This window comes from Protopterus annectens, chromosome 13.part0 (assembly GCF_019279795.1).
Source record: "Protopterus annectens isolate FY-2018-M chromosome 13.part0, PAN1.0, whole genome shotgun sequence".
In the NCBI taxonomy this organism is placed as follows: Eukaryota; Metazoa; Chordata; order Ceratodontiformes; family Protopteridae; genus Protopterus; species Protopterus annectens.
This window is the reverse complement of record NC_056747.1, coordinates 1,206,006,621-1,206,028,314: the sequence shown is the minus strand read 5'-3', so window position 1 is coordinate 1,206,028,314 and position 21,694 is coordinate 1,206,006,621.

Here is a 21,694-nt window from a genome sequence, read left to right as displayed (position 1 = left end):
AGAGTGGGGGATGGTGTTGAAAGCCTTGGCTAGATCTAGATAGGCTGTGTGAACCCCCTTACCCTCATCTACGTCTTTGGGGACCACTTCAAAAAAGTCTGTCAGGTTTAGGAGACATGATCTGCCTTTTGAAAACCCAAACTGGGTGGGGTCCTGAGTTTGGAGATTACCAGTGTCATTGTTTATAAGTTCCATGATACGTTCCATAGCCTTGCAGACCAGGCTCGTCAGGCTAATGGGGCGGTAGTTTCTGGGGTCTGTGGTACTTGGGTGGGGTACCAGTTCCTTCTGTAGTTCATAGCCTGGGATGTTGTCAGGTCCCATTAATGCTGTGTTCTTGGCTTTGGAGAGTGCCCTTTAGGGGATAAGAGTGGGGTAAAGTTAGCACTGAACCTATCTGCCAGGATGTTGGCAATATCAGTTCGTTCTGTATATTTAGTGCCATTGTGCTGTAACTCAGAGCAGATCTGAGTTTTGCCATTGAGACTCTTGACATAGCTATAGAATGCTTTGTGGTTGAGTTTAGAGTCAGTGGCGATTTTGTTTTTGTAACTAGCTTTGGAAGATTTTATGAGGGGATCTCAGCTTCTTACTGAGGCTGACCAGGGAGTTCCTCCAATCATGGAATTTTACTCTTTTTTTGCAACAGTTTTTCTTCTAATGTAGAGTTTGTTTATGGCAGAGGACCACAAGATTGGCTTCCTTTTTTGGAGGATAGCATCTTGGTTCTGTTAGGGCTTGTACGATCCATGCATTCATGTAAGTGCTTATAAAGTGCATTTGTGTAGGATTCAGCAGCCATACCTCTATTGTCCGTCAGCATGGGTGTCGTGAAGTTTGCCACTTCTGTCTTAAGAAGCGTGAAGTTGGCTTTGGAGAAATTTTTTACAGTGGTTTCCCTAATGGGGGGTGGGGGAGGGATGTGGATGTCTAGGGTGATTAGCTTTTGGTCGGATCTGACCAACAAGGAATTGACCTCTGGTGTGGAACACCGGTTGCCAATGTTGGTAATAACCAGGTCTAGGATATTGCTGCCCCTGGTGGGGGTGTGGATAAGTTGATCCAAGGCGTTGGAATTTATGAATTCCCGAAAACATTGAGCACAAGAATTGGTACATGAGCAGTTTTCCCAGTTAATGGTGGAGTAGTTGAAATCGCCCATTATTAGGGTGTTAGGTTGTACCCTAATATTTTCCAGTGTATCAAGAAATGAGGAGTGGGAATCCTGGGGCATGGTGGGAGATTTGTGGCAAGCTACAATTTGGGTTGCGGTCTTGCCCAGAATTAGTTGCACTTGGATAATGTCGGATGCATTATGCTGAGCAACTAGTCTGGAGGTGTGGATATCCTTAATGAATATGGACGCACCTCCGCCTTTAGTGTTTTGGTCCAGGTTAGGTGGCCAAAAGATGTGGTATGCATTATAGCCTGGTAATGCAGGGATACTCTCTGGAGCCTTGAACCAGGTCTCTGTCACTGCACAGATATCTTTGTTCTCCATTTTAAGGAGTGCCTCGAGTGAGTGCATTTTGAGGTTTAGACTTCTAGCATTGAGTAGCAATACCCTTAGATTCTGCTTGCTTGTACCTGTTACGGTGGTGAATTTGTCATTTCAATCTTGCCTAAAAAAGGCACTGTAGGGGTGGCTAGAGCCTTAGCCAGTATCCAGAATCCCAAGGGCGACAGGTGCAGGCCATCTCTGGCAAAGCATCGTAGTTTGTCGATCATGTCATCCCAGGCAGACAGACACTGGATCCCTTTAGAATCACACCAGAAGCTTAGCCAATTGTTGAAGTCAATCATTTTGTCCTTGTATTGTGGTATCATTCTGGGTGATGGCAGGATGCTAATCAGGGCTAGGGTCATACCTGCCTGGGCAACAAGATCGGACAGCTCCTCCATGTCCCTTTTCATGTAGTCCAGGGAGGTACGTCTCTGGTATCATTCTGGGTGATGGCAGGATGCTACTCAGGGCTAGGGTCATACCTGCCTGGGCAACAAGATCGGACAGCTCCTCCATGTCCCTTTTCATGTAGTCCAGGGAGGTACATCTCTGGTCATTCACACCAACATGGACAATGACATAGTCATATTTGTAATTGTTGTGGAGTGACCTGAGTACATGCATTATGTGGCAGACCCTGGCACCCGACAGGCAGCTGACAGTATCTTTCTCCTTGTTTAGCATGGTGAATGGAACATCAGTGTGCCTGACTATAGAGTCACCTATGACTAGAGTGTTGGGTACGTTGTTTTGCCTTATGGGCTGTGGTTGAGTGGCACACTGAGTTTGTGGGCTGTGTATTATTTGGGTTGTGCTGGGGGGTGGAGGTTGCTTGTGTTTCTGCTTTGGAGGTCCCTGTTACTTGGGCAGGTTTTTACTGAGAGCCTCCGTGAATGGAGGTGTGTGTTTTGTGTTTCTATGTGTGTGCTTTGGTGGTGTATATTTTGAGCGACTATGTGATGAGTGTGGTGTGCTGCAAGTGTTTACCTTCTCCTCTTGACTGTCTAGTTCAGTCTTGGGTGAAGAGAGCTTTGCTTCCACTTTGGGTATTTAAGTGCATCTCTCACAGATTGTAGTGTTGGGTGGTGGGAGGAGAGGGTTGTCTGTGTACATGAGGCAATTGCTGCATTGCCCCAAGATGCCCAGATTCATCAGGTATTCAGGAGAAAACACCGGGAGCTGACCCTTAGACATGCCAGGATAGGTGCTTATTTGTCAAGTACTAGAAACTGTTTTCCTCTAGACAAGTGATGAAAGTTGAGTGCTGTAGTAATTTGTAGCTTATTTAGTGCTTACAACGAGTTCTGAACAAGTGCTGAGCTCAAAGAAACAGACTTGAGTGTTGAAACTAAAAAATTGTCTAGTTCTAAGAAACAAAATTAAGCTAGAAGGCTTCCCTCCAACACAGAAAGGCAGACACACACACATGCGCAGGCAGTAGGTTACTGTGTATATGTGTGTGTGTATGTATGTGTGTGTGTGTGTGTGTGTATATATATATATATATATATATATATATATATATATATATATATATATATATATATAAACACTGCAGTGATGATCCAGCTGCTTTAATTACTGGTGTTGAGCATCACAAAGATCACTCCGTACTCCAAAAACAGGCTGGTTTCACTATCCACTTTTTCTGTGTAGTCAGACAAACATTTGGAGTCATGTTTTTATATACATCATTGGTCATGCAATCAACAGTCAAAGTGAAATAAATCGTAAAAAAAAATTTACTATTCCATCACCGATTAGATCAGTTATGCATCACATAAAATAAAAGTAGCAAAAAAATATATTTTAAATGTTGGATGACTGTGGTGGGTTTTTTAGTCGGGAGGTAACTAAGGGTTATGTGCATGTTAGCTGGGGATTAATTTACTTACTGTCATGCCTTTGGAAATCATCACCTCATTCATAAATGTTAAGCCCTAGATGTTAAGTTGTCAATCTCGCCTTCATTCTTGCTTGATGGGTTCGGAGCCGATCCTCGGCTCCGACTCGGCACTTGCTAAGCTCGAGAGTCACTTTTACCAGCTCGAGGCAGCCCCATATCCCATGATGCAAGGCGGTAAGTACCCAGATCTTGTTTGCCGCTTCGCTGATGAGGTCCTCCTTTTGCCAGCTCCTGGTAAGTGTTTATATTTAAACTACTAGTTGCCCCAATCAGAAAAAAAATCATCTTTTCTGTAGAAATCTATCACTTTTAGTTAATTGTAAGCCCCTTTTTGACTAACTTTATTTTTCCTTCTTCATCTTTTTAGTCAGGCCTTTCTTTCCCTCCCATCCCCCCCCATTGTCAGGGTGTGTGTGTGTGAGGTTTTTACTTATTATTCTTTAACTTTAGCTGTCTGATTGGGACTGTGTGTGTACTGTTTGTGTATACAATAATGTCCAAAGAACAGAGGGTCTCAGGCTTCAAGAAGTGTGACTCGTGCTGTCAGAAGATGTCTCTGACAGACGGTCACACTTCTTGTTTATACTGCCTGGGACCTCTTCACCTGCAGGACTCCTGTGCAATATGTCACTCTTTTAGCCAGAGAGTCCTGCAGGAAAGGAGAAATAAGCTTATTTTAAGGGGACTCCTTAAACCGGAGGGCTCCCCGGCTCAATCGGCTCCGGGAAAGCCTTCCAAGACTACTAAGGCCCAGGCTTCTGTGTCTAAGCCTTCGGCCTTGGCTCCAACTTTGTCGAAGTCGAGATTGGCTCCGGCTGGAGCCGATCCGACCTTGTCTAAATCCTCGGCACCGATGGCTATTGGTGCCGATACTGCTATGGTCACTTTGGTGTCGGTTCCGACTGGCTCCGACCACCATGTGGCCCAGGCTTCGGTGTCGGCGCCGACCGGCTCCAACACCACTACTTCCATGCCTGTATCGGCTCCGGCTGGAGCCGATACATCTAGATCTAAACTCGGAGCCGAAAAGTTATCGGCTCCGACTGGATCCGTGGGTTTGTCGGCTCTGATGGTTCCTTCGAGGAAGAGGTCCAGGTCTCCCTCTTTGGAACCGATACTGTCGGCTCCGGCCTCACCTCTTCTTTCGGAACGGAGCCATCGGAGCCGATCATCTAGGTCTTCCAGGTTATCAGACCATGATTTAGAGAGGGTGGTAAGCAGATTATTAAAATCACAGGCACTGGCCCAGATGCTTCATAGTCCGTCTCAACAGACGATTATTAGTCCACACCCTCTTCAAGTTCCTCCTTCGACTCTACCCCAGAGTTTGGAGCTGGAGTCTACGGGAATAGTTACGGCTATGGCTGAGGGGCAGATACCCCCCCCCCTTCTGCACCCTCAGCATCTACTCTTATCTCCTCCTCTAGACCTTCCTTGGAGGGATTTGGTGGTCGGGCTTCCCTGGTCTCCTCCGAGGGGGTGAGTGGCATCGGACCCTTGTCCGACCCCGCTCTTCCCCTTGGAGCTTCGGCCTTGGTGAGCTCAGCTCCGACATCTGCCTCGGAGCCTTCCCTTTCGGTGGGCCCGGGAGTCCCTGTTTCTTCGGAATGGGTTCTCTCGGATCTCCCTGGGAGGGGAGCCTTCGAGGTGATGAAGAGTGTGCTGGCCACTGGGCTCAGTCAGCAGTCTATTCCCTTAGCTCCTCCCTCTACAGTGCCTGTCGATATCTCTTCCCACTCTCTTGCTCCCGGACCTAGAGATCCACCGCCTCAGGTTTCCCCACTGGGAAGAACCCCCTCTTCCGAGGATTCTCCTGACCCGTCAGGAGATCCTCCACGCAAGAGGACTTGTAAGAGGAAACACCTGGACTCCCATGAGTCTACCACTTCAGATACTGACTTAGATGAGTCGGAGGGGTCCCCAAGATCCCCCTCTGAGGATGTCTCCTTTTCAGACATCCTAGAACTCCTAAAATAGAGGGGAAACTGGCCCTCCATAAATCCCTCCGAGGATGAGTCGGTATACCTAGAGGCGTTTGGATCTCGACCCTCCACCTCCTGGGTGTCTCTGCCTTTCGACCCCCTTATGGAGGTTATTGCTCGGAAGGCTTGGGCTTCTCCTGATTCTGTTCCTAGGAGGCCGTCTAAATTTATTACAGCCCCTTCTGAAAAGCAATTCCTTACAAAAGGTGTCCCTGTTGATGCCATGGTGGTGGCGGCCGCCACTAAGAAGGAACTTGCAGATCCTTCCGTACCAGTCCATCCTCCTAATAAGGATTCTAGGACCATGGACAGGTATGGTAAGCGGATGTTCTCCTCAGCGACCTTTGCCATGCGTTCGCTGAACTATTTATGTCACTTCACCAGACTCCAAAGGGTCATCCTTAAAGAACTAGGTGAAGTAGTACAGGATCCTACAGCTCCAGGGGCTCAAGAAAAGATTGCTTCTCAGCTAGGAATCCTTAATTCTATAGCTAACTCCTCCATGCGGCTGATTTCGTATGCAGCAGATGGAGCGAGTAGAGCCGCAGGTACAGGAGTGGCTCTCAGATGTCAATCCTGGATGCGGCTCTGTAATTTTGCAGATCCCTTTAAGGCGTCCTTCACGAATTCTCCCTTTGATGGGTCAGCATTGTTTGGCCCTCAAGTGAAGGATACATTGACCAGGTGTGAGCAAGATGGCAAGACTCTTTCTGCCGTAGGGGTCCGTTTTTCTACCCCCTCTAGACCTTACCCCAAAGGTCAGAAAGGTGGAAAAATGTGGTTCCGTAAATCCCAGGGAGTCACGCCAGACACACGTGGTCAGTTTACCCCTAGAGGCAGAGGGGGTAATAATAACAGACGCCGCCCTAGAGGCAGAGGGGGTCCACAAAACCAGGGAAGCAGAGAGCCTCTCTCTGACAAGCCCTTCCAGCATCCCTGAGATGTTGCCCGACTGTCCATCCTTGGAGGCAGTCGGGGGAAGACTATCGCTGTACCCAGAAGCCTGGCGTTCCCTCTCACAAGACAGATGGGTACAGTCGATCATATCCGAGGGTTACAAAATTCCTTTCGAGGAAAGTCCTTTCACTCACAAAAATTCCCTTCCAGATGTGCCACCCGGTCTAAGGGAAATCGCAGTTAGAGGTATCAAAGCTTCTACACAAAAGGGCCATTCAGCCAGTTACAACAGACCATTCAGAGCCCGGAATCTACTCAAGGTTATTTTTGGTCCCCAAAAAGACGGGAGATTGGAGACCAATATTGGATCTCAGCAGACTCAACAAGTCTGTGAGAAAGACAAGATTTCGAATGGTCACACTTCAGTCAATTTTGCCCTTCCTGGACAAAGACAACTGGATGTGCTCAATAGACCTTCAGGATGCGTACTATCACATAAAAATTCACAGACGCTCCAGAAGGTTCCTCCGCTTTCGGCTGGGGTCCAGTCATTTTCAATTCAGAGCCCTGCCCTTTGGTCTCACTACAGCCCCCAGAGTGTTCACCAAATGTATGGCAGTGGTCACGGCTCACCTGAGACGTCAAGGATTCCAGGTGTTTCCGTATCTCGACGACTGGCTCCTTTCAGCCACCACCAGGCATCAACTTCTCCAAGCCAGGGATTACACCCTAAATCTCTGCACTCAATTAGGAATTTCGATCAACTACGAAAAATCCTCCTTATTGCCCTGCCAGTCTATTACTTTCATAGGCGCAAATTTAAACACTGTTCGGATGTCAGCAACCCTCACAGACCAAAGAATCTCAGATATCCAAAGTCATGTGCGGATCATCCTTGCCAGCAAAAAGGTGCAAGCCAGAATGGTCCTGAAAGTGTTGGGCCTCATGGCAGCGGCCATTACCCTTCTTCCCTTGGCCCGCTTCTACATGCGTCTTCTTCAATGGATGTTGTTCACCCAGTGGTCTTACCAACAACTTCCCATGCGTCACCAAATCCTGGTGACACAAGTTTGCAAAAACCACCTATCCTGGTGGATTTCTTCTCCCCAGATTCATCAGGGCAGACCCTTTGTATCCCCGGCCCCGGTAGCCACAGTCACTACGGACGCCTCCCTGATCGGGTGGGGGGGTCATTATCAGGGCAGGATGGTTCATGGGATGTGGCAACTGTTCGACTACCACCTGCACATAAATGTCCTAGAGATGAGAGCAGTGCTTTTAACGTTGCAAGCCCTCAACGACTTTCTTCCCTTGGGAACAATTGCAGTTCACACAGACAACATGTCTGTAGTATGGTATATCAACAAACAGGGTGGAACCAAGTCCTACCCCTTGTGTCGAGAAGCTCTCAGACTTTGGCAATGGGCTTTTTCCTCTCATCGGTTTCTGGTAGCAACGCATATCCCTGGGAAAACCAACATTTTAGCGGACAGATTGAGCAGAGCTATTCTCATGCCTCACGAGTGGTCTCTCAAACAATCTATAGTGGAGGAGATTTTTCTAGAATGGGGCCGCCCATGTTGCGATCTTTTTGCTACTCCCCAGAACAGCAAATGCCCAGACTTCTTTTCTCTCTTCCCACTACCAGGCCATCCCCCCAGAGACGCTCTTACCCAGGATTGGCCCCAGGGACTTCTTTATGCCTTTCCTCCCTTTCCGTTGATTCCACAAGTACTCCAGAAAGCCACCGTTTTGAGAGCCAAAATGATTCTCATTGCCCCCTATTGGCCTCGACAAATTTGGTTTCCGTTCCTCCATCGTCACCTATTGGTGCAACCGTGGCATCTGGACCCAGTGCCAGACCTTCTGATCCACCAATCGGGTCACCTGCACCGGTCTATTCCTTCTCTCAACCTCACAGCTTGGTTGCTCCACTTCCTTCCTTAGCCAGGCTTCCTGTGATCTCTAACCCGGTTAGGGATATCATAGTGGCTTCCCTTAAATCCTCTACTAGAAGGATTTATACCAGCAAGTGGAAACGCTTCTCTTGTTGGGCAAAATCAAAAAATATAGATCCCTTTATTGCCCCTGTTCATGCAGTTTTGGATTTCTTAGCGGAAATTTTTCACTCTGGCTCTTCATCTTCCACGATCAAAGTTCAGTTGGCTGCTGTCTCGAACTTTCATGTCGGGTTTGCAAATCACAACATTATGTCCCACAGGCTTTGTAGAGCCTTTCTAAAAGGAATTTTTCTCCTTAACCCTCCTGTCAGGAGTCCTCCTCCTCAATGGGACCTAAATCTAGTGCTGGCATCCTTAATTCTTCCTCCCTTCGAGCCAGCTGTTTCATGTTCCCTGAAGTTTCTTTCATGGAAAACACTCTTCCTTGTTGCTATTACCTCGGCCAGGAGAGTGTCAGAACTTCATGCTCTCTCTGTTCGTCCCCATTACTTGGTCTTCCACAAGGACAGGGTATCCTTGAGAACTAATTCATCCTTTTTACCTAAGGTGACCTCGAAAGCTAATTTGAACCAATCTATTGAACTTCCTGTATTTTTCCTAAGTACTCCAACAGATCGGAACAAAAATTACATTATCTTGATGTTCACCGCCAACTCAGATATTATTTGGACAGAACAAAACAATTCAGGAAATCCGATCAGCTCTTTCTTTCTTATGCTGAAAATAAGAAAGGCCTTCCTGTCTCCAAAGTGACCTTATCTAGATGGCTTTCTTCCACCATCTCCGAAATCTATCAGCTCAGGGGAAAACAGCTGTGCTCAAAACCAAAAGCGCATTCCACCAGAAGTTTAGCCACTTCCACAGCCTTTCAGGCTAGACTCCCCTTAGACACTATTTGTGCAGCAGCCACTTGGGCCACTCCACATACCTTTGTTTCTCATTACAAATTGGATTTGGCCTCCAGGGATAGAGCCAGTTTTGGCTCTACAGTTCTCAAGAGTCTGTTCCATTGAGCCACCCAGGATAGAGGTGCTAGGGATGCGGTCCCATCAAGCAAGAATGAAGGCGAGATTGACAACTTAACATTGAGAAGTTATGTACCTACCATAACGTTCCATGTTAGTTGTCTTCTCGCCTTCTTTCTTGCGACCCTCCCTCCTGCCCCCTGGCCTGGACAGACCTTTTTCTCCCTATCTGGAAGATTGCTTCTTTAGACCAGCTAGTTCTGGTCATTTTTATAGCCCATCCTTTAGGCTTTTTGCCTTTCTTTCCTTCTGGGAAGGTTTTTGTGCTAGGTGTTATTGCCTATAGGTACCAAATGAGATCTGGGTACTTACCGCCTTGCATCATGGGATATGGGGCTGCCTCGAGCTGGTAAAAGTGACTCTCAAGCTTAGCAAGTGCCGAGTCGGAGCCGAGGATCGGCTCCGAACCCATCAAGCAAGAAAGAAGGCGAGAGAAGACAACTAACATGGAACGTTATAACTTCTCATTTAAACACTACACCTGAATCTAGTAACTGATGATTGTCATTGTAAGATGAAGTAGCATAATATATTTTCAATGCCCTCAAAAGTGAAAGAGGCTTTTGTGTTCCAATGTATATTTATAAAATGAGCTACCACTAAAACTTTCACTAGTTAGGTTAAAAAAAGTGTGTGTGTATGTGTGTGTATATATATGTGTGTATATATATATATATATATATATATATATATAAAACATACATACATGCACATATATCATCGGGTGAAGGTTGGTGTACCTGGTAGTAGGTTAAGTCCTTAGAACTGAGATTACAGTAATAGTGTGTATTACAGTAAGTACTGATACCAGCTTACGTGGCTTTATAGCTGGAGCAGGGTATGTTCTAACAATTTTGCCCCAAGATTTTTAAGGACTTTATGATTGAAGATTTTGTTTACTTTGACTGCTGCTGTTTAACTTTGGAACAGGGTATTGTTGCCCATTTACTCTTTCTGCAACCATACATTACTTGGCATTTTAACTGTGAACTATTAGTTTTTCTTTATTGTCCCTCAGAGTTCTTTTGCGCAATTAGTATCTGGAACTAATGTTTTAAAGCACAGCTTTTTATTCATGGGTGTGTACTAGGCTAATAGCCCTGGAGCCTTTACAAGCCTAGCCCGTAGGACTACCCTGGCATCTTGCCACCCGACCTTAGTTCCTAGTGCCTCTGTCGAGTAGAGACACTGGGGGTGATCCCCATGGTGAATTTTCTATTTCCCATCCACTCATTAAGATTTCTCTTGAAAATGGTCAGTGAGATGCTCTGCTTGACATGTATGGGGAAGTCTATTCCATAGCATGGGCAGTCTCCGGGTTATGAACCTGTCCCTCTAGTGTGTTCTGTTGATTGTGGTAATGAAGCTGATTCCAAAGTTTGAGCTTCATGGACCATTTTTATCAAGATCTCTTTTAGTTTCTGGATTTAATTTTTGTTATTTCTGTTTATAGAACTAGTCCTTAGTCTGGTTAGTCTTTTATTTATTTTATCTAGCATTTGTGTACCGGGAAAGTCCAACTTGGAACAAAGCCGATTTTTAGTGGAAGCCCAGGGAGAAACGCTCCAGACGCATGCCATTGTAACGTGGGAGGAAACCGGAGTACCCAGAGAAAACCCACACAAACATTGGGAGGACATGCAGGCTCTGCACAGAAGGCACTCCAGCAGAGAATCAAACCGGAGAACCTCTTGCTGTGAGATGACTATGCTACCACTGCACCATCCAGTCTTAGTACTTTGTTATTGGCAAAACTTTTATTGAACTTGTTTGGTGTGATTACTATTTTAAGGACCACTTCTATATGGTTTTGTTACAGTTTTGTTTTATTATGACTCTGCTTGGGCAGTGAGGGTCTGTGTCGGATCTTACTGATTGGTTTAGATGCTATTCAAAGCATCTGCCTGGAAAAGGCTACCACAAGCTTACAGACCCCTGCACCATCTGCGACAAAACTGTTGATCACTAAAGACCTTTGTAGCCTGCTTCTCGTACTGAGATTGATGCTACTGTTTGCTTCTGGTGAGAGAAGAATCAAAGAGGCAGTGTATCCCAGCAGTGTGAAGCTGTGGTGAAACCAGCACTGGTAGCAGATGGGTAGTACCCAGTTAGATGAATCCCCACTAGTCATCATTCTTGATAAGGTAATGTTTTTTTAGTAAGTACTGCTTGATTAGCTTCTGTCTAACCTAACTTCAGAATATCTCCGTAAATATTTCATCAATAAATTATCAGCATCTGCTTTAGCTTTCTGCCTTTACTGCCAAAGTTTCTGTACAGTACAGTAGTACTGGTTGCACTACTGTCTTGTATACCTTACTTTTCCAACTCTCTGGCGTTCTTCTGTCATAGTCTACACCTGAGACTCTATGCTAGTTGGCTGCAGCTCCCCTGAATCTAGCTTTGACTTCTTTATTCAGACTTCCCTTCTCCTCAGTAGCCCCTCCCAGACACTTGAAGCTATTAACCTGTTCCATCATCCCTTTTATCTCAATTTTCAGCTTTTTATGATTTTCCCAGTGTTCTGCCATTACCACTGTCTTGTCTGTGCTTAGTTTCATCCCATGTGCCTTCAGTTTTGCATTCCATTCCCCCTATCCTTTGCTGAAGTTCTTAGTTAGAGTCTGCCTCTAATGCCACATTGTTTGCATACAGCAACTTTGTTGATCTGTCCCCTCTGACCTGTTTGCTAATGTAGTCAACAATTGTTCAAAGTGAAATGCATGCCTTCAAATGGCCTAATGCAGTGGATGTAATTCAGGTAAAATTGAACCATGTATCAATTGTATACTTGTGTAAGAGTTTTATACTGATACAAGCTTCTGAGAGAGGCCTGAGTGGGAAGAGGCAAACCAGCTGAATACAAAATCCGGGAAAAAAACAGTGAACTGTATTGCATTACATTTGGATGTTACCTTCCTTCATGTCTGGTGCAGTTGAGACATCATGGAGGGCAAAAAGTAGAGTACAACATTCAATCTGTAGCCTTAAGGGGGTCACTAACCATCTGAATTTGATTGAAATTCTGGCTGACAATAGTCAAGAGATTTGTGAGTTGTTCAACAAGAATGCATTTGTGAATGCACCACTTTTTTTGTAAATTACCTATAAAAGAGAAAGTTTGGAATTCTGTCAAGAACTCTCCAGAAGATGCAAATAGACACGAGTTTCTATTACGTGATCGAAGTTTTGAAACTTAGAACATGACAGGGTTCGAACTTGTTGAAGTTTGGTCACGTAATAGGAACCTAGTAGACCCCACCATTCCACCAAAGTTTCTAAGAAAAATGGTTATTATGAAGAAAGATTGGACATACTGAATCTGAGCAAGAGTTTACCAGCCTAGCTGGACCAGGATCCATCCCACAGTCAATAATACACAAAGTTGAAGCCACATTCATGACCTGTTCACAGTCAACATAGTTGAGCTCAGCCAGTTACTCAGACAGATTGACACTGGTACTCCTGCAGCAGTCAGTGGTTGTACTCATTGGAGAAAGGTGCCCATTGAAATTCTGAGGGCGTTAAGTACAATTCTTGAAGAAATGAAGGAGGCATGTGGACTAACTCCAAAATCATGGTATGTCCAAGTATTTTCCTTATTCTGAGGTACAATGACGTTGAAATTAGTTGTGTAAGTAGCTAATGTGTTGAGGGCCCAGCACCCATGTTTGGCATGTAGGGGGGCAAAGTGCACCCTCTGAAAAAAACTGTTTAAAAGTGTAACAGCAAGTTTCAAAATTTGTGATTTTTCTTTTTCTTCCTTTTTGAAAAATCACAGTTTAGTTTTCAAAGTGTAGTATTGGATTTGACATTTCACCAAGTCATTAAAGAAGCCTGTTTAATCTTAACAACCTTGGCTGCAAAAAATTATGCGGCTTCTTCACAATTAAAGAAGGAAAAAAGACATAATGGGTCAAGCTGCATATCCTGGACACCCAAGATTATGACCAGATGATTTCATGTAGCAGAAATCTCACTGGACCAATAAAGTTCCTTTTTATATCAAATGTCTGCCGGATGTGCTGCATAATGTCCATCCAGTCGAAGATTGCCTTGAACAGGATACATTTAAATCCCAGCAGCATGCCAGCTGGTGGTGGAGTCTTCACCTTGTTTGGAACGTGGTGTGAAATCACTGCTTGTGATTGACAGTACATTTAGATACCAAGTGTAGAAGCAGCAGGCCTTCCTGCCTTAGTTATTTATCACCTTGGATTAGACTTGAAAACTGCTTAGGATTGTGTCCCACTAAAGGAACAACTCTAATTAGGCTTCCAAGGTGGTAGTGTCTGCCACTGACTCCATAGTGAAAAAAAAAAGGTAAAATTGGATATTGTCCACAGTTATTGAGTGTGAAATACCACCACTCTGAAGAAAGATAATACATTTGTGTGAGTCACCCACCATAGCAGCATTTGTTCAAGGAAAAGGCTGTTGTAATCGGCCACATTCCCTTTAGTGAATTTTGACTTGTAGTCATAAGTTAGTGCTTTATTGTTTAAAAACATGCTAAACGTATTGCACCTTGTTTGAAGAACAGAAGATGATGTATGGTGATGATGCTGTTGTATGTGGGCCATGTCACATGCCAACAAATGTCAGATGAAAAGTAGCATGAGACTTGAATTACTGCCACTGAGGGCAACTTTGAGTGCTCAGTGATTCAGCTAGGTGGTGATTGTCATGGGATAGAAGCCATTTGTGATAATGCTGCTGCATGTGCCATTGCATGACAGATCTGCCATTGTGGTGAATATATCACTCAGCTGTACTTTTTTGTCAGAACTAAAAGTCGAATAAATGCTATCTGCTTCATGTATTGGCTTACTTCAGCTAATGGCATTGGCATGAGTCAGATGCTACATTAAGCCTGGGAATCTTCATCTTTAGGGACTAAAGCAGGCAGGAAGATGATTGACTCACTGATGACTATATACTGCTGGAGAAGTCATAATCTCTTCTTTCCCTCTTCCTCTGTTGATATTGTGAACGCTTGTGCAGCAGTACTTTCTGTTGAGCTACTGGCTAAACTCCTGAGTTTTTACTAAGCAGCTACACCATCACCAAGAAATGCCACAACAGTAGATAATGGCAGTGGCATTATGACTATCATAAACATCACTGCTGCTGTTTCATTATTTTCAGTCTGCAGGTGTGTTTTTACTCATTTTATACCCAGTTAAACACAGATTTCATCTCAGCATATTAAAATCTAGACCTGTTTTTTTATTTCCTAAACTAGTTCCTTTTCCAGTGACTAACAGTGTCAGTCCAGCATACCCAGGAAGTATTGCTTCATCTGACTCCAGTTAATATTCCAAGGTGGTAAAGTCTGACTGCTGGCCCCTTATAGAGGACATCCAGAGAATAAGTACCCAGTTTGGGAACATTTTCTTGTTATTTTGATTTGCTAGCTGCTGAGATGATTGTTTTTTTTGAGTGCTTTCTGGATTTTTAATTATTAGTAATTTTGAGGTCCATGGCTTACAAGTAAGTATGCTTCCAGAAGACAAATTCTGCCTCAGGACTGCTTTTTTTTTGCTTGAGAAAGACACACTCTGTTTTCATATGTCAGTATTGTACAATGTGTTATAAGAAATTATACCATGATCCCCCCAAAACGTGCACGCTGATTGGCCAGCGTGCCCGTTGTAAATAGAGTTATACTAATGGAAAAAGGTCCGGTCGCCCGGGCTTTTTTCCATTAGTATAACTCATTTTTTTTAAACACTGTCTCGCTATGTTAAATGGGTTTAACATAGCGAGACAGCTTTAAAATAAGCAACGGAGATCTCCGTTGCTTATTTTAAAGCTGTCTCTATGTTAAACCCATTTAACATAGCGAGACAGTTAAAAGCAACGGAGAAAGCAAGATCTCCGTTGCTTTTAGATCTCGCTATGTTAAATGAGTTTAACATAGCGAGACAGTTTTAAAATAAGCAACGGAGATGTCCGTTGCTTATTTTAAAACTGTCTCGCTATGTTAAACTCATTTAACATAGCGAGACACTAAAAAAAAAGCAACGGAGATCTTGCTTTCTCCGTTGCTTTTGCCTACAGCTCTGATGTACTGCGCAGGCGCGCGCAGTACATCAGAACTGCCGCGGATGCCAGACATCTGCGGAAGGGCAGTAAACAGGCATTATACTATGCCATTATTTAAGAAAAGTAAGAGTTTCTTTTCTTAAATAATGTCATGGTATAATAGCAATAAGATGCTAAATTTACCCACGGTTGGCTTTGTTTGGTCCCTCGGGCTTCGCCCTCGGGACCAAACCACGCCAACCGTGGGTAAATTTAGCATTACCCACACCCAGGCGTGGGTTATTGCTATAATATTCCATTGATCCAGATATCTTATGGCTGCCTTAGCGCACAAAAAAAAACTTTTGGCACTTGTTGAGGGGGCATGTTTCATCAGCTGCAGCAGCCCTCTTTTTCCCATTTTTCTACATGGGTCGGGGTATTGTGTTAACTGTCACAGACTCACTTGATTCAGTGCCACACTCACTGATTGTCTTCTGCTTTTCTGCACATGTGTCTGAACCACCGTAATCTGTTCTCTCTGATCTTTTCAGCAATTGGAACTACTTTGGCTTCTGCTCTTATGTTCTCATTTCTTCGTGTGTCCCACACTGTGCGTCCTCCCACTCTTCTCAGGCACTTCATTCTCATCACTTCTAGCTTCCTCATCTGCTCTGACTTTACTGCCCAGGTGTCTGTACCATACAGTAGTACTGGTCACACCACACTCTTGTACACGGGTCTATATTAAATCAGTGAACACTTAAAAAAGCGAACGCTGATTGATCGACCCTAGTTCACTGAACGCTGAAAATCCCGAAAACTCGGAACAGCGATTTTCTTTCCCAGGGAAAAAAATTGCTGTTCCAACAAAAAAAAAAAAAAAAAAAACTTAAAACAGTATTTAATGTGGGGGGGCTTCGCCCCCCACACCCCCTACTTAAATATACCAACTTCGAGATTGCACCACAGTGGAGGAAACTGCAAACTCCCAAAACCAGCCCAGCGATTTTTTTCCCTGAGAAAAAAATCGCTGTTCCGAGTGTTCGGGGTTTTCAGCATTCGCTCAAATAGGGTCGATTAATCAGCTTTCGCTTTTTTAAGCGTTCGCTGATTCAATATAGACCCTTGTACACCTTACTTTGTTTTGCTTCTTTCGCATTCTTCTGTCATACACTACACCTGAGACCCTGTGACAGTGGCCTGCAGCCCCTCTGATTCTAGCTTTGACCTCTTCATTTAGACTTCCATTCTCCTCAACCGTCCCCTCCCAGATACTTGAAGCTGTTTACCTGTTCCACTATCTTTCATTCTTTCTCAATTCTCAGCTTCTTCTGTTTTCCCTAGTTTGCCACTGTTACCATTGTATAACACAGTGAGACTCATGTAGTAACACTTGGGTGGCTTAGATAGCAGTGGCAGCCTCAAACACACTTGTAGAATGTTCTTTAGTAAGTAAGTCAGCTTAGCAGTGCTACCTGGTGACTTCAAAAACTGTGCAGACTAGTAAGAAATTTGACTTCAGAAACTCATTCGGACTTCCATTCTCCTCAACCACCCCTCCCATGTACTTGAAGCTATTAACCTGTTCCACTATCTTCCCTTCTATCCCAATTCTCAGCTTCTTCTGATTTCCCCAGTTTCCCAGTTTGCTGCCATTAAAACGGTCTTATCTGTGCTTGTTACATCCCATGTGCCTTCAGTTTTGCATTCCATTCCCGTATCCATTGCTGAAGTTCTTGCTCAGAGTCTGCCTCTAATGCCACATCATCTGCGTACTGCAACTTTGTTGATCTGTCCCCTCCAACCTGTTTGCTAATGTAGTCCATCACCAGTATGAACAGCAGTGGGCTCAGAGTTGGACCCACTCCCTCTCCCTCCGGGGACCCATCTGTGAGGCTGAACACTGTTTGTACTTGAGGCATTGGGTCCTTGTACATAGCCTGCACTAATTCTTCCAATGTGTCTGGGACTTTGAGCCACTGCAGTACTGCCCAAATCAGCTTTCTTGATTGGCATGTTTCCTTCCTTTTAAAGTCGAGTCTCCAATAAGTGGCTTTATGTATAGGATATTATTTCCTGCAGAGGATAGCAGAAGTAGCAGGCAAGGAGAATGAGACCACACTGGACCCCTCCAATCCCACTGTGACTGAAAGATGCCAGAATCAGAGAGGTACTTTATATTGCTCCCTAGTCCCTCAGTCTTTAATGATTGCATCTCTGCCTGTCCTAGACATTTCAGCAGAGCCGTACCAACAAAGAATGTGCCTCCCTCTGAACATATGTCCAGGGCCCTTTACATTATCCCTCTGAAATTAACATTTTATTGGCCACAGTGTACACACATATCAATAAATGCCGTAAGACCAAGCTAAAAATAATCCTCAACTACTAGAGCATAGTGCTTACTATAGTGCAAATATAATAATAAATCCAGTTGTTCAGTTGCGTAAATATGCACGTCAAAAGACTGCTTTCACCCAGTGAACTCAGTATGCTGTATTCATCGTTAGTAAAATACATGAAAGTTGCATTGCAGTGCAGTTGGTCCATGACTGTTCAGTTAGCATAATGCACACAAAACTGCATACAAATTATTAACAAAACATGTCTGGAACAGAACAGGGTGACAAATTTCCTCTTAGCATGCTAACATATATACAGAGTTCATATTATGTACACATAGGCCTACAGTGTACATGTATTCCATACACCATTAGCGTATTTACGGAAAGTGCTTCTTTCGAGCCTTGTTTTCCACAAATTGGTTAATCAGTGCATCATAGTCCAGAGGTCTGGCAATCTTGTTTTCGATTGAGATAACTACAAGCACAGAAAGCCTGTCATCTGTCATGGTTGAGCGCAAGATAGTCTTGATCAGTTTCATCCTGCTGAAGCTCCTTTCAGCACCGGTGACAGTAACTGGTGTGGTCAGAAGAATTCTGATGCAAAGATTCGGATATACCTCCTGAAGGCTGTTCTTGTATATGTACGTTAAAAAATTGTTTGCTGTGACAAGTCCTCTCTCTTTCTCGATGACATAAAATAAAACGATTCAATTCTGTTATGAGTTTGTTGGCATCAATGTCTCCCATTTTTCTTTCAAAATTTTTGCAGTGATTCTCCAGTTCATTTTGTCTGTGATACTGCTTCAGGCTGTTAGCGTTGTACAGAAATCCAAACAACTTATACCACTCCACGCATTGGTCAAATCACAACGAAACAGAAGGTATGGCCTGATCAGTGAAAACAAGAAACTGAGATTTGAATTTTTCTTCAGCAGGAAGTTCTTTATACAAACACATTTCTAAACACCCTACGGGCAATTCGTGCAGGAGGATGTTTTGAACTTTGAAATTTTCTCAAGTTGCTTCTCGGCATCTTTTACTGACTTTCGTGTACTAGCCACACTCTTATACATTCTGTTAGATAACATCACAAAGCATGCCTTTTAGTTGGAAGCGCAAAAAAACTTAAATTACGTTAATACATTTATCCACCAGCCGCCATTATGAACACAAATACACATTCTTTGAATAGGTCCAACAGTAACAGACACACACACACAGAGCCTCCTCTGCTTTCATACACACATTCACTCACACATGCAGACAGCATAAACACACAAACACTTTTTTGTTTAATTTTTTACACTCCCTAAACAGCAAATGCACTGCTCAATAAGTGTAAAATATGTGCTTGCTCGCCATCTTCAGTCTCTGTCTTTCTTACTCTCATACACTGTCACACACAAGCTTTTTTCTTTTCTGCTATGAAGCGGCGAACCCATCTTGCGGCTATTATTTGTATATTAACACCCTTCTAGAGAAGGTTCCTTCTTCTCCACTCAGGTTGCCAACATACTGCTGCCTATTCCGTAAATACAGTAACGCCCACAAGCATTACACTCCATTAAATCCACAATTAAATTATCAGCACATGGCACTGTTCTCTTGACACAGGTCCTACAGAGCGCGAACCCTCCTCTGAAATTCTGTGAAATATTAAGGCTCCTACAACGGGTTTTAAATGAGCTCAAGTTGTCGCCTGGTATGTGAATTGGAATGTTAATTTGGTAGCAAGGACAGGTGGCTGCATGCACGGACCAGTAAGAGATGATAAACACTAACAGCTGACTAAAAAAAGAAACCAGTGATGGGGTTATATAACAGTGTTAAGTTACTAGGGTTTAGCACCTCTCTATTTTTGGAATAGGACAGCTTTTACCTGGGATTTGTGCCCTGAGAAAACACGAAATGTGACAGCTGTCCGGAGATTTGTGGGAGAAAATATACATTTCATGTTACTTTCATGATGACACAATTATTTGTAGCCAAAACAAATTCTGACTATGCGTGGCTGCAGACCCATCTAAAATTTGAAACTGACCGACAGACAACTGATGGCTGCCAGTAGCACAGTAATTATCACCTTACATTTTCTTGTCACTTTTAGGGGCCACTTTCCTTGCGGGCCCCCCTCCGGTCGAAGGGTATGGAAGGTGCTCGGTACGTCTCTGCATTTCAGTGTCAGACAAAAGGACCGAGTTTTCTGGTCACCCTGGATCTCTGGGATGCTTGCTTGTGCATCCTTATCCACAAACACAAGGATTTTCTGAGGTACAGTGCAGGCCTCGAGTGTTTAAGTAATTAAGACCTCAAAGTTGGATGATTACTTCCAAATATCAATGACTGATATCTGTTCTACTGCTTTGACTTCTGACCTGTGGTTAACTATCCTGCCACTTATTGTTCAAAGAGAATTTAGAACAGGAAGAGGTCTCTCTGCTGCTAGATTTTGTGCCAGTATTGTGTAATGTTGTACCCCTAACCGGGAAAAGCTGAAAGAAGAAGATGATGATTACAGATATTATATAAGTGGAATAAGGCAATCAGCTAGCAGACTACAAGAGCATTTTTGAGAGTATACAGATTATGTCATCATACAAATATTTTATAAGTAGAAAAATGTTAAAAACAACTAGATTACAGCCACAGCATTTTTTTAAAAGTAGTAGCTAGTATAAAAAAGCAACATAGGAGTAAAAAAAATATTATTTTTAATAGAAAATCCAGTCTCTTCAGTTCTCTTATTAAGTTATCACTTGGATAATAACCAGCTCTCCAGAGGATGCCCTTTTTGGAGTGAGTTTTGTCTGATAAGGGGTTTAGGGTGGTCTGACATACATAAGTGATATTTGGACCGCCTAAGAATCAGAGAGACCAGTCTATTGGTTGTTTCCTAAGTTTTCCAGTGACAAACTCTTGTAAACACTTGTTTAAGAATTGCAGCTAGGGGATTAAAACTTGGAAGCTGTGAAAAAGAGCTTCTGGACTAGTCTACTTGCCTATTTACCAAATAGTAAACAAACAAACCTGCCTCTGGTCTTGCTACTTCACTTAATAATAATGAAAATTGGGCAGTGCATCATTTGACTTACATAAGGACCAAAACCTGAGTCCACAAAGCTGATTTTAAGTAAAGTGGTTGGTTAGGGCATTGGACCAGGACATCAATTATTATTGTATCTTATAATGCCAAATGACAAATTACAGGCTCACATTTCAAACCTCATAGAGTAGTGAAATTTGAAGAGACAAGTAGCACAGATGATGTACATTATAGTCAGCAGCTGTTCAAACCTTCACAGTCACTAATGCTTTTATAGACTCATGCTATTGACTCACACTGTACTCAGACACTTAGATAGCCTCTAATGAAGTTTATGAAAATGGTTTTACTGTATAACTTGTATATTCTTAGCTTGTTAAGTATTAGATAGTGGAGCTTTTCTCCTCGGGCCTCCACTGAAAATGGACATGTATCCAGTTGGACTAGCCCGGTTAACAAATGTAAAATAAATAAAATAAATAAATTATGGTGAGGTGTGCAGTGCTTCTTCTTTGGCCTTCATGATCTTGAACTGCTAGCTCCATACAACTGCATATCAAAGGCAATGTTCTCCGACAAGTATAGAATATGGCAAGCGACAAGGCTCTGATTGATGACATTTGCAAATTCCATTCCTCTTCACTTTTCAAAGGAGTGAGATCTCCAGTTTCAGAGAGAAATGCTTTCAGGCTACAAAACAGGGGTGTGTATCACATAATCGAAATCCCAAAATATCGAACACCATAAGCTCGAACTTGGAATGTCAAAATGTGATATAATCGAAACCTCAGAACAGCAAATTTTTTCCCAGGGGAAAAAATTGCTGTTCCGAGAAAAACACACAGCATAAGCACACCAAAAAAAGTAATCCACACATATACACTTAAAATCCTACTTCTAACCCTACACTAAACCGTACATACACTACTGTCTATCCACTTACCTAAACCCTAACCCTAAGGTCCATAACTATCGTACACTCACCTTACCCGTTCCCTAAC